Source organism: Adiantum capillus-veneris, chromosome 29, assembly GCF_014529385.1.
Source record: "Adiantum capillus-veneris isolate H3 chromosome 29, ASM1452938v2, whole genome shotgun sequence".
Classification (NCBI taxonomy): Eukaryota; Viridiplantae; Streptophyta; class Polypodiopsida; order Polypodiales; family Pteridaceae; genus Adiantum; species Adiantum capillus-veneris.
This window is the reverse complement of record NC_140959.1, coordinates 83,204,648-83,218,901: the sequence shown is the minus strand read 5'-3', so window position 1 is coordinate 83,218,901 and position 14,254 is coordinate 83,204,648.

Sequence of the window (14,254 nt, the reverse complement as noted above, 5' to 3'; positions counted from 1 at the left end):
GAACATCAATGTTCTTGCGTCCAAATTGTATCTCTCTTCATCAGAAGCACTTGTAACTGTTGGTGTTCCAACATTCCCAATCATGCCCCATGGTTCTGGTTGTTTGGGTTCTTCTAGTGGGTAATACACAGTTGGAGACATGTGTGCACCAGATTCTTCATAATAGGCTTGAACAGGCACTAAGGCTTGTTCTTCCTGATTCTCTAAGGTTGGTGCATATCTAATGCCCACTGGTCTTGCTCCTGGTAAAGGTGGTTGTTGTCCCAATACCGGTTGCGGTCTTTCTATCCCCATAGGTCCTGGTACATTTCCCGTTGGGTATCGAGGTACTGGATGTACCTGAGGTGGTGCTAATTGAGCAGGAGGTGCATACTGACGCTCCCTTACATACCCTTTGTTGTAATAGCACTCCTCTGTTGGATGGTTTGTCCATTTTTGTTCAATAGCACACCATTTCACTGGTTTTGGCAATGGTTTTTGGTATGGTGCCATCCTTTTTAGAGCATCTTCTATCATTTGCTCTACATTTGGCATGGTTGTTGTTTGAACATTCTTTTTAGTGGTAGTCTCGCTCGCTACGGAGGAAGAGCTACTGGATGCAAAATCTGTATCCGCTGACACCTCTCCATAAACCGTACAGTTATCCACTAAGTACAATGCTTCTCTCGTTACTTGCTCGAAACTTGTACAAGCTTTCAAGCGCAAGTCCTTCTTGAGAGTGTCGTTTCTCAATCCTTCAATAAAGAGAACAGATAGTCTGTCATCTTGTGGTCGTTCACGTACTAGACATCTCTCAATGTATTGTTTGAAGCGAAGTGAAGCTTCCTTCACTTTTTCGTGTTCTCTCTGTTTAAAAGCATATATTTGTGAGACCGTATTGTGCTTAATCCCTCGTTTTGAGAATTCCTCAGCAAACTCTCTTAGCAAATGGTCAATGTCATGGAATCACCCTCTGTTCAGTGGTTGAAACCATGTCAATGCCGTACCTTCTAGAGTAAGACCAAATCCCTCGTATTGTGTATGGAAATCTGTTATCTGCTCAGCTCTTAAGACTTGCTTAAAGAGTGACATATGTGCATACGGATCTCCTGAACCACCATACTTCTTTGGCATACACTTGGCTACTTGAGATGATCTCATACTTCTATGGTCTGCTACCAATCTCATTGCTCCAGTGTCCCGGCTAAAGCTTTCTCTAGCATCATGGACTTCATGGGTTACCCTTGTCGGTTCCCCTACCCTGAGTCTACTACTAGGAGGTAAATGTGATGGTTCCGCTTTGAACCTTGGACCTGGAGTGGTATATGTGGGGATTGGAACTGCACTACCTCGATTCGTATCCATTGACTCTCTGGAATGTAATGATCCCATTGGTACGGGCTTCGAGTACTGAGGTTGACTGAAAGAGTCAGCAGCCTGAATTCTTTGTCCTCCTGTTGTCATTGGGTTTTGCACTCCATTTGTTGGTGCTGGTCTTTGTGAGCTAGAAGTAACATAATACTGATGTAGTGGTCCCCCAAAGTATGTATATCCTTCTAATTCTTTCTTGCCCATTGTTGAGTATTGCCTCCCATACTTGTCGTAAGCGGCAATTTTCACTTCCGATCCCTCTGTGTAGGTAAAGACATAAAGTCTTTTTTGGTCTGTCGACTCTCCAGTGTAGGGTTCTTCACATCTATAATAGAGATCTTGCTCCCCATTATTATATTTGTATAGCCCCACATAGATGTTATCAGTGTTGATCCTTGTAGTTTCATTCTCTCTTCTTAACCTCGCATCAGGGAAGTTCATTATTGGTGCTTTCTCCTCAAGTTCTTCATCTACTTTGGCTTTGGTGCCCATCAATCCCCACTTGTCCACAATGTTAGGGTTTAGGACTACCAAATACATGGTACCCTCGTCATCTAGATATCTATCTCCGCTATAGCTCACAGGCACTAAGTCCTTGAACTCACTAGGTCTATCTTCTATCTTTACACAATAGCGGTCCATTCCATCTTTGTAGATCTTGGCACCTTGCTCATTGTCGTACTAGTATTTTATGAACAATAGCTTCATTGTGGCGGAAGGGTTTGATGGTCCTACTGCCATATTTTCTCTGTTGTTCAGATTCAAGTGTTCCAAGTGTTCGGTGAAAATCTCGTAAGATCTCTCCGAAGAAGTATCAGAAACACTTCCTTCAAAGATCGGCTCTAATGGTTGCACCCAACTTTGGTTTACACTTCCCTTGGTTGATATGACACTTGCTTGTTCCCCTTGTTTTGGTTGGTTATTCTGGAGATTCCTGCCCGATCTCAAATTCATCAATTCCCCTAAAGGACTTTAACTTTTCCGTCTTGGCAATTTGTTTTCCCAAGTTTTTGTGGTCAAAATTGATCCAAACTGATTGATACTTGGTCAATTGTTTAATCTTGTCAGTTGGACAACTTCTGTTTCATCAAGTGAGAATTTTGTTGCAGTTATGCTGAAAAAGACATTATACGCGTATGATGTCTTTTTTCACAGATTTGGACTATTTTGGTTATGCTCACTCTCAGTAGCCCCCTTATGCTCTGTCCACTCACAAAATTCAGTTTGAACTCTGTTTGAGCAAGTTATGGCTAATTTAGGCTTTTCTTGGCAATTTTCCGCTTTTGACTTGTTTTGGGTCAATTGTGATCCAAATGGGATGAAACTTGAAATATAACCTCTAGACAACTATTACAATGGATCTGTGTTGGCAAAGTATCAAAATATGTCCAAAATTAGGTCAAAGACATCATACGCGTATGATGTCTTTTTCATCAATTTGGGTCAAGACTTGATATTTATGCTTTCTACAGTGTTTGCAACAATCTTGTCAGGTCAGATATCAAAAATAAGCACTGGAAGTGCTAAAAGACATTATACACGTATGATGTCTTTTGTCCCAGATTTTGACTATTCTTGGTTTTAAGCCTTCTCCAATGTTTATAATTGAGTTTCAAGTGTTTTTGTCAGGTTTGAATGTAAAAACAAGATCTGAATCCAAAATTTCCTATTCTTTGCGTTTCTTGGACTCCGACTTGTCTTTTTGGGTTTCTTTGACTGTTAATGCTCTTGTTTTAAGTTGAAATTAGGGTATAACCCCCCTTTTTGAACACTCTGGTAAAGTCAAAATTTCTGTTTTGGTCTCTGTTTGGTCATTTAGACATCATACGCGTATGATGTCTAAAGTTGCAGATTTCTAGTTTTTTGGCACAGAATCCTTCCTAAAGCTTTCTCAAGTGCTCAGCAACTCCCAGATACACAGAAAATTTCTCTGACTTTTGTTTATTGCAAGTTTCACTACTAACTCGATGGTTTAGTGATCTAACATGCAATCAACCATATCAAGCAAATACTCCAATGATTACTAGCTCTAGATCAGGATCAAATGAAGTCCTACCTAAGCTATTCCTAATCATAAAATGGGTTTGGTAATTGTGATTTTAAAGAGATCCACTGCCACTCACGGACTAGCAAATTCTTCTTCTATCAACAACTACTCAACACCAATAAAACAACAAACAAATCTAAGCTAAACTAAAAATACTGTCAACACGGAAGACCCAGGAATACCCCACTTCCTAGTATCTCTCGAGATCTTCGGAGTCCACCACTCCTAGATCTTTTCTAACTAAAGTATACAAAGTAGTTTATACGACTCACCTCGTAGGATTAGTCTAAGGTCACCTACTTAGGGCTCTCGTCCCCGGCAACGGCGCCAAATGTTAAGGCGGTTACGCCGCTAGCGGAAGCTAAATAGCGAGAACTCAACCAACAGCAGAATTTGTCAGACGAGGACGGAGCTTGACCCGCTGGCGCATGGAAACAACTAGGTGGGTGTCAAATCACCTACTCGACCTTCTAATGACAATCACTACTAAGGAAATCAAATCTAAGTTCTAAAATACGCAAGTGACTGAAATCCATACTACGAACGAATGCTATACGAAACAGGATCTAGAATCATTGAATCGATCTCAAACTCAAGGGGAAGTCTATACACTAGGTGAGAACAACACCCTAAAGACTTGAACTGCAAACTCAACCTATAACCACTCCGTGCGGTAAACGCGTATGAAGACAGGCCGAAATATATAGGTGACCGAAACTTGACCCCGATGATACTAATGTGTAGCTCTACTCGTTGTGGTTCTATAGATATGCTGCACGCTCAATTACGACACACGAGTTGGAAGAAAACTCACACCGAAGCTCGTAGGAACTTACCACACATAGAAGCCGATAGCGCGCACTCTTGGTATCTGTGCGTAGCTCTCGCCGTTGCTAACACAATGGCGGTGTCGCTTCTCCAATGGCGGCTCCGTAGCTCACGTAGCAAATAGATAAGACTCTCTCTCTCTCTCTGACATAGTCACGGCGCTCAAAAACTCACTTTGATTAATAATCTCCTCTTTAGGTTACAAAAACTTTGGCTTATATACCTTAGCCTTGGAGGTGAGAACATCTCTAACTAATTACATCAGCAAGTGAAATTACTTCGGGATTACAAGCTAGAAACTCAATTGAGTCCCGTTACTTAATGAATGGCTCAAATCAAAATTAATGTCGGAAAGACATTTATTACAATCAATGGTTACAAAATGATGAGTGTGAGCAAAAATGTGGGTGTGATCCTCTGCTGGCTCAACAGTAGGGAAGAGGAAGAAGAATCATTCATAGGAGAAAGAAATCGTTTCTCACTTATCATCACTCTTCTGCTTAGCATAGCATAATAGCATAGTAATGAAGATGAAGAAGATGGCAAGATTAAGCATTGAAGCATGGCTCTTGGTTGGATTTGCATTCCATAGCCAAGAGTGTTGGTGTAGGCTCTCCACTTCTCAACAAGCTTGGAGAAGGAGATGGAGCTCTTGCACTTTGCACTCCACACAATGAGAGAATGGGTGTGTGTGTGTGTGTGTGTGCGTGGGAGAGTATACCCCCCTCTCATGCTTGGTCCACACCTCTCTCTCTCTCTCTCTCTCTCGTATTATTTAATTATTTCATTTGGACATGTGTCTTTTTTTTCCTCTTTGAGAGAAAGAACTTAATCATTTATTTTTATACATCTAAATTCTCATTGGACCCCTTTAAAACCTATCCAATAGAATTCAAGCACATCATGAGGGCCACATGTGGATGATCATTTGAACATGTGTCTTTTATGCTTATTAAGTCATTTGGTTTGAATTGAATACTTCAAGCACTTAGTCAATCAAACATGGAAACGTTTTATGCCTCTTGAGAGTTTATTTTTGAATTGAACACTTCAAGAACCTTAGTAATTTAAGTATGAAAATCACCTCAAGCTTTGGGCAAGGTTCCCACAACCACTTTAAGCATCTTAGCATTTCATGCTTGGGCAAGATTCCCATCTCAAGGTTAACCCTAGCTTGCCTAAGGTCAAAGGTCAAATGACTTTTTAATACTAACTTTTGGAGGTCTTTAATGAAGCTAACCCTAAGGTCTTTTAAGCTCCATTAGATGCACGTTTCTCTTTGATATACTACCTCCTTTTGAACCCCTATTGAGATGTAACCATGTCTCCTCTTGGTCCCTTGTTGAGGTAAATTTAGAAGCACTTAATGCACATTGCTCTTTGGTAGACCGTTTCCTTTTGGACCCCTATTGAGATGCAACCATTTCTCCTTTTGGTCCCTAGTTGAGATAGGTCTAAAAGCACATATCTTATATCCTAAAGGTACATCAAGCAAGTGCTTATGCTTCGATAATAGTGATTCGCCCATTGTTGGATACATTGTTGTAAAGGATTGGGGGTTCATTCTACAACACCTCAAATCACCATAAATAAACAAGGATGAAGAGAATAAATCTCTCAAGATAATATGGGCTGATTTCGGCTCACAAATTTTGACAACCTTACTCACACTTAACCTCGACTAGCTCTCCTCTACACCACTACAACTCCCACTATACTTAGATGCAACAAAGGAAGACAAAGAAAAAAACTGACGAAAAACAATGGAAATATCTGCACTTTTGCTTATAAATCCAAGGGCTTCACTTGTTTTCAAACGCCCTCCCATGTGCTAGTAGAGACTCCATAGGCACTCCCATATATATACATAGCTTGACCAAACCCATCCACATCAAGCCCAATTTGAAAACCCAAAAAGTTCAAAAAACAAAATAAAAAAATTGATGGAAAACTTGGGAAAACCTTGCCCTTTTGCATAGGTACATGGAAGAGTTGCAGCACATTCAACTAGTTGCACCACGGGGAACTACACACAACATAGATGCCATACCTCAAACTAAGATGAAGAGAGGTCAATGTGAAAATCTAAACACCCACTTTCATCAACCCATTGAGGAGAGACACACTCTTAAATCACCACGCTAGGCTTTCGCAAAACAAGACGGGAACCCCTACATCAAAACCCCCACCCTTCACCGTAAGCTGCAACAACATCAGCTTTCCTCTTCTTAACTGAAAACACCTCTTCACTCACGATCCCAAGATGATAAAATCTTATTTTTTACTCATATTTTTAAACCATTTATTCACTCATTTAATTCTCTACACTTCTATGTACAAAAATAGAAAACTACGCACCCCACCCAATTGGCCCCTATGTGTAGAGACAACTGGCACACAACACCTTTATACGCTTTGTATAATCATTATTTATTTATATCCAAGAGCTCTAAGAGTATTAAAGAATATCTATCAAAGCATTTGGGGTGGCTTGTACCATTTTGTAAAAACACGTTACATATTGTCTCCCCAGCAAGCATGGAGCACTTTCAAGTGTTTCATATACACATTCTAGCTTATTCTAGACATCATTGATGTGTCAATCCATACATACAACATGTATACAAAGAGATTTAGAGAAATTGTAAATGCCCTCACCAGCCATAGCCATGTTTTATCCAAGATCCACACACATAGCATACTAAGAGCACATACAATAATACTCTCCATACTACTATGGGAAAAGCACCTTTTGAGATCATAGAGGGAAGACCTAAAAGTCCCTTGCTACTTAAAGCACATGGGACGATCTTTGTTGCTGATGAGTATAGCCGCGACCTACAATAATCTTTTCAAAAGGTTAAGGAGGCTATATCAATCTCTCAACAAGGGCAAAAAGCTGCTGCTGATAAGCACACAAGGGCCTTAACGTTCAAAGAAAATGATTGGGTCTTACTTAAGTTTCCCAAGGCTCGATTGAGGCAAACGATGGGCAAAAATCCTACAGGCCATCAAAAGTATTATGCTAAATTAGCAAAAAGATACTATGGTCCTTTCAAATCTTGAAGCCAATCAATGACATGGCTTATCAACTCAAGTTGCCCAACCATTGGCTCATAAACAATGCTTTTCATGTGAGCCTACTTAAGCCCTACAAAGGAGAGCCACCAAGAGAACCAGTTATTGAAGACCCTCTAGAAATCAAGGACCAAGAAGAAGTGCTACAACTCGAAGCTATTCTTCAGCATGAAGACGAGGTACTACGGCATGGTAAGATTATCCGACGGTATCTTATTAAGTTCAAAAACTATCCTTTTGAAGATGCTAGATGGATGCAAGGAATACATATTAAGGATAGTATGAACCTTGTCAATGCTTACAATGTTGCACTAGAGTAAGCAAATATAAATGCTTTCTAAATGAACAATGTTTTTTTGTCTTATAAGACTAATCCTTTTTTGTGCACAAATTTAAATAGTATGCATGCTTAGCATCATGTTTGTGATGACTGCGTCACTCAAACACCAAGTAGAATTTGTCACTCTACTTTAGAAGTATGATATGGACTAAAGAGTAGACATGCTTGCGGTAGCTACGTCTCCCAAGCACCAAATGGACTAGTCATCCATTCTAGAATGATGTTGCAGGGTGAAAAGGGATCCTCTACCCACTAAGAAACATAGACTAATGACTAAGACTTTATTTCTTCTACCTCATGGTGAAGGACGACTATGATTTCAAGAGAGAGGTAATCTCATAAAATCTAGTATCCAACCAACCCAAATGATTATTTCATATTAAACTAATCATTTAATGTGGGAGAATAAACGGAAACAAGGGTTAGAATATAGATATGTGCTTATGGATCTGTCTCAACACGGGGCCAAGGTTAAAGGGGTCCAAATGAGAGATGGTATGTTAAAGAGCAATGCTACCTAATGGAGCTTAAATACCTTAGGGTTAGCTTCATCAAAGACCTCCAAAAGTTAATGTTAAAAAGTCATTTGACCTTAGGCAAGCTAGGGCTGACCTTGAGGTGGGAACCCTACCCAAGTATGAGGTGCTTGTTGGCTTGCTAACTAAAGTGCTTAAAATGTTTGTGGGAACCTTTCCCAAAGCTTTAGGTGATTTTTATCCTTAACATAACTAAGGTTCTTGAAGTGTTCAATTCAAAGATAAACTCTCAAGTGGCATAAAACATTTCCACGATTGATTAACTAAGTGCTTGAAGTATTCAATCCAAACTAAATAACTTAATAAGCATAAAAGACACATGTTCAAATGATCCTCCACATGTGGCCCTCATGAGGTGCTTGAATCCTTTTGGATAGGTTTCAAAGGGGTCCAATGATAATTTAAATGCATAAAAATAAATGATTAAGTTCTTTCTCTCAAAGAGGAAAAAGAGGACACATGTCCAAATGAAATAATTAAATAATACGAGAGAGAGAGAGAGGGGTGTGGACCAAGCATGAGAGGGGGGTATACTCTCCCATGTGCACGCACACACACACACACACGTTCTCTCATTTTGTGGAGTGCAAAGTGCAAGAGCTCCATCTCCTTCTCCAAGCTTGTTGAGAAGTAGAGAGCCTACACCAACACTCTTGGCTATGGAGTGCAAATTCAACCAAGAGCCATGTTTCAATGCTTAAGCTTGCCATCTTCTTCATCTTCATTACTATGCTATTATTCTATGCTAAGTAAGAAGAGTGATGATAAGTGAGGAACTATTTCTTCTCCTATGAATGATTCTTCTTCCTCTTCCCTACTCTCATTCCCCGCTAGCTCTCTCCACCTTCAAAGGTGTTTGAGGCCTTGGGACTGAGGCTTGGGATAGTTAATGCTCTTTGCAAATTTTATGGTATACTTGTGATGCATGAAGCTTTCCATCTTCACTGCATCACCTAGGTCACAAGGAACACAAAGATTGTATTGTATCAAGTCTCTCTTGATAAGAGAATCTATAATACAAACGCCTTTTGGAGGGGGGACCACCAACTCCAAGTAAATCCCGTCCTCAACTATTGTCATGTTCTCTAATACTGTATCTTTTGCAAAAGTATTGTTCATGCCAAGTTAAATAAGTACTATGTTTATGTTGCTACCATCAATTAAGTTCACCATCTATGTTCTCAAAGTAATCTCACAAAAATGCTCACTCGAATTCTCTTAATTCCGTTATTCTCAAAGTTCATAGGCCATTTCCATTACAAGTGACACATCAATGAGTACTTTGTTTGATCTCTTCAATTTCAAGCTCCTCTTTAGCACCTTCATCTTGATACAAGAGTGAGATCCATCGACATCATCATTGGGTGTTTCCTCAATTTCCTGGCCCAATTAGCTGCTTAGCTTGCCATCTCTCATGTGAACTCTTTCTCTTTAGCGGTCGCCTGGAAGAGCTATTTTCATCCTCCTCTATATGAGAATCCCGTTGAAGGCTAATTTATACTAGAGGGATCAATTACTCATCCAAAGAGCTTCTTTTCATTGGTCAAAGAGGTGATCACATCTTGGACCTCCACTGATAGCCGCCCTCTCAAACATGTCAAACTCCCTATCACATGCCATAGTACTACAAAATCATCGTAGTTTCCTGCAGTTGCCTAATGGGCTTCCTACTGTTATGCACAAGAGGTGGCTGCATTATACAAAGAAGTCGCTGCAAGATTAGATGTAGTGGCTCGCTCTCTCTCTCTCTCTCTCTCTCTCTCTCTCTCTCTCTCACACACACACACACACACACACACACACACACACACACACACACAATAGTATGTTAGCCTCACATGTGGGATCATATGCTAGTTTACTTGTAAGTAAAAACCTATAAGCCTTGGTTTAAACTAGCTAAACACATACCATCATGGGATTATATGCATTGGGAATATAATGGTATAGTGCCACATGTATAAGGTACTGAGAAGGTACCCACTTCTTGCATGGCACACCCACCCTTTTCTTTTCTAACCCCATCACACCACTCACCCATAACAAAGGAGAAACTGACAACTCCTCTCACATGGACCCACCTATTCTATGCTACTTAAGAGCATATACATGGAATGCTCTGAGCCTGAGATTGGAGGACATTCTCCTTGGCCCCTACACTGCCACAACAAGCACTCCAACCATGGCTAATTAGGTCCCCATGTATCCTCAATCTCTCTATTTTGACATCTATAACACGTGTATTGATCTTATGACACCTATAGTCCATAAATTAAGAGGCTTATTCTAATTCTTTTTGTTTATGATAGATGTAGGACCATGATCAATATTTGCATAAGTTGGGTTTGTGGATGAAGGGGTTACACTATTTTTCCCAAATTGTTGTACTCCATGACCTTGTTTTATAAAAGCGTCAAGTTTTTAGAGCCACTGTCTTGAGTCTTAATTAATGTAGTCTTTATAATATTTGCTTACACACACTAATGGTTATTGTGGTAGTAACACCATCAACAACCCTTTGATAATGCTACATTAATAAGTCCTTATGGCATGCAGGAAATTGTGCAAACATGGGATATAGCATTGCAATCCTTGGGTATGGAGATAAGATGCCGCGGTCCCTAGCCTAATACAAGGGCTTTATCTTTTCATTAAGGACCCTTTTACAATATTATCATCCAACATGATTTGCTAATGTTTCTAGCCGTGTTAGATATCCCAGCTTGGCTTAGATTGTATGCTATGGCAAAAGAAAATCCACCTATTGTTGTTTCTAGATTACATGATCTGATTGCTAACATTAATACTATTTTTTACGAGGATACCAAGGGGCAAAAAGAATGGTAGGAACACTTCCCCTATGTCATGCGACGTCTCATGGAACTGCATGGGAGAAAGATAAGGAACCACCCTCTGATGAGGCAACAAAAAAGGAGCATGCTACAAGGAGCACCAAAATTCCCATTATCTCCCCCCTATGAATGCTACGAGCAACCTGTTCCCCAAAGAACTTGAAGCGGATGAAATGGAAGTCATGAGGCAAGAGTTCTTTGTTGATGGTGCCTTTATGGACAAGATCACCCCACCAAAGGATACATATGCAGACCCTTTCACACATATCGGGTGGCCTACTAGAAGTCATGCTTCAAGACACAAACCAAAAGGTATGGGCCTTTGGCAATTTTGACTTATTAGCTCCCATAAATGAAGGTTTTTTGCTCACTTTGTTGAATGATTAGGATAAATTAGCTGCAAAACGTGGGTTGAGCCAAATCTTAATAAGCAACTCCTCTAACATCTTAGAACACTTCTTGATGGGATGCCCATTCACCATGTCCATTTTTGAGACTCATCTTGGAACACTTCTTCATGGGATGTTCATCTTTGAACACTCGGTCAAACTACAAGACCCAAACACTAGACAAAAACTAACATCACTACAGTTAACCTCTAGGTATTTTGATAATATATTATGGGTCAACAACAATGACCACTCCTTCTTCCTCAACCAAAACCCAATTTACCCCCCGTTTAACAATAGATCATAGTGCTACATCTTTTAAGGATGGGATAGCAAGCAAAACCAGTTTCCTCAGCATGCAACTTAGAGTTATAAATGGGAGGATAAAACGGGAGCATCCCCCATGAAGGAGTCATTGGGCTAAAAACCACTACTACCATATACATGTGGTAGTGATGTGTGTGAACACACTTAGGACCGTCGGGGCATTTTTTCCCTCACTAGGAAGTTTTTCCCCCTGTGCATTGTATATACGCCCATCACTCTAGCGCTAACTTATCTTTCCATTGCACACTAAGTAATACACTCTTTGTTGTGTGCCTTGAGCTTCCTTCATCTTCTCCAAGCTGTGAGTGTTTTCTTGCAACCCTAAATTTAGTATTAGAGCAGGTTGTGTCCTCCTAGGCTTAGTCGTCAGCAGCTCCAACACACGCCTTCTCACTTTCTCCGATTGCATATAGTGATTGCATCTCAAATTTCATAGCAAGCTCCCACTTCCTTTTGTCTTCACAAGACTGGGTCTCTTTGAATGTAAGCGGCTCCCCCTCATCAACCAAAAAATGCAATCCATAGATGACTAGAACCTCTCCGGTTACCTTCTAACACGTGTAGACATTCTCACCCAATAATCTGCATTGACTGGCAATGGGTCTACATCATCCGGAATGTGCACACCATCAATTGGCGGGGCTGATTTTCAGCATTACCTCGCTGTTGTGATTCATTTTCAGCATGCTGGTCATGTGGTATAATCTTGTGCATTCTCTTTTGACTATTCCACAATGGGTTGCTGCTCATTTTTAGCATTAAAAGGGATCAAATTTTCAGCCAAAGGTGGCTTTATGGCTGGCTGATTATGTTGAAACTTGACCTTCTTCTTGTCATTGTCTACATGTGTAGCATTTTTTAGCAACTTAACCTCATTGAAAACTACATCTCGGTTGCATATTATCTTCCTATACTGAGGTATCCAAACTTGGTAACCCATCTCTCCCTCATTTCCATATCCCATGAAGATGTCCTTGATAGATTTCATGTCAAGTTTGGTCCTCTGATCAACAGGCACATGCACAAATGCATCGCAACCAAAGACTCGTAAATGGTCGTATGAAGCCGGTTTGCCAAACCAAACCTCTTTAGGGATGCCATTATCTAACACACGATTCGAAGAGCGATTGTGCAGATGAGCTACAATTTTAAGAACCTCTCCCCAAAACTCTTGAGGGAGATTAGCTTTGGACAATATGCATCTCCCTCTCTCACAAATTGTGCGATTATCTTTTAGTCATACCATTAGATGATGGATTGTAAGGGGCTGTCAATTCCCTCTTAATGCCATGCATCTCAATAAATCTGTTAAACTCACGTGATACATACTCTCCCCCATTATCCGTCCTGATAGCTTTTAACTTAAGTCCTTTTTTTGTGGTCACAAATGCATGAAATTTCTTAAATGAGTCAAGCACATCACTTTTATTCTTTAGTACATATACCCATGTACTTCTACTATGATCATCAATGAAATACACAAAGTACCGTGCACCTCCATGTGAATTCACACGCATAGTGCAAACATCAAATTGTGCTAAATCAAGAACATGCAATTTGCAGGTGACACCAGAGGAATTTGAGAACTTCACTTGTTTTCCATAGATACAATCATTACAAAAATCAAGGCCAGGGCCTTTTACATCAAATTTCCCCAAAGAGGGGGAGAAGAAGAAGAAGAAGAAGAGAATTTTAATGTCGTAGGAAACTATCCCAAGAGACCTTAAAGTTCTAAAACATCAAGACCTTTTTCACTCATGTGGCCAAGTCTTTTGTGCCAAAGCTCCTTGTGAGAGTGAACTTCAGCTATAGCCAAAAACTTGCCAAGTAATGCCTTGCAATGTAAGTAATAAAGAGTTCCCTTCTTGTTGCCCTTTACAATCAGCTTTGAGCCTTTAAGTACTTTCCAAGAGCCACCACCAAAGATAGTGTGCTAACCCTTGACATCTAGCTGCCCAACTAAAAGTAGAATTTTCTTGATGTCAGGTACATACCTAACATCATGCAAGATCAACTCTTTGCCATTTTCAAGCGCCAAGTGTATAGTACCAACACCCTCAATCTCACATGCATGGTTGTTGCCCAAGTAAACTTTACCTAGACTACCTGCAATGTATGAATCAAAGGACTCCAAAGATGGAGTAACATGAAATGAGGCACCACTAGCTACTATCCATGATTGTGACAAACCATCATGTGCTGAAAGTAATGCATCAATTACCTTTGGTTTTGTGATGTACATGCCACTTGCCATTGCCACACTACCATCATGAAAGCATGAGTCAACAACAAGTGCATCATCCGTGTCAACAATTTCTTAAGTGGCCATACTAGAAACAACATTTGCCTTGGCAACTTCCTTGGAAGAAGAGTCATGATCATCACATTTAGCATCATTAGAATCCTTCTTCTTCTTACCCTGTTGTTTCTTTCTTTCATGTTCCTGCTTGTAGTACCTACAATCGGGCTTTTTATGCCCTTTGTGTCCACATTGATAACATGTAACA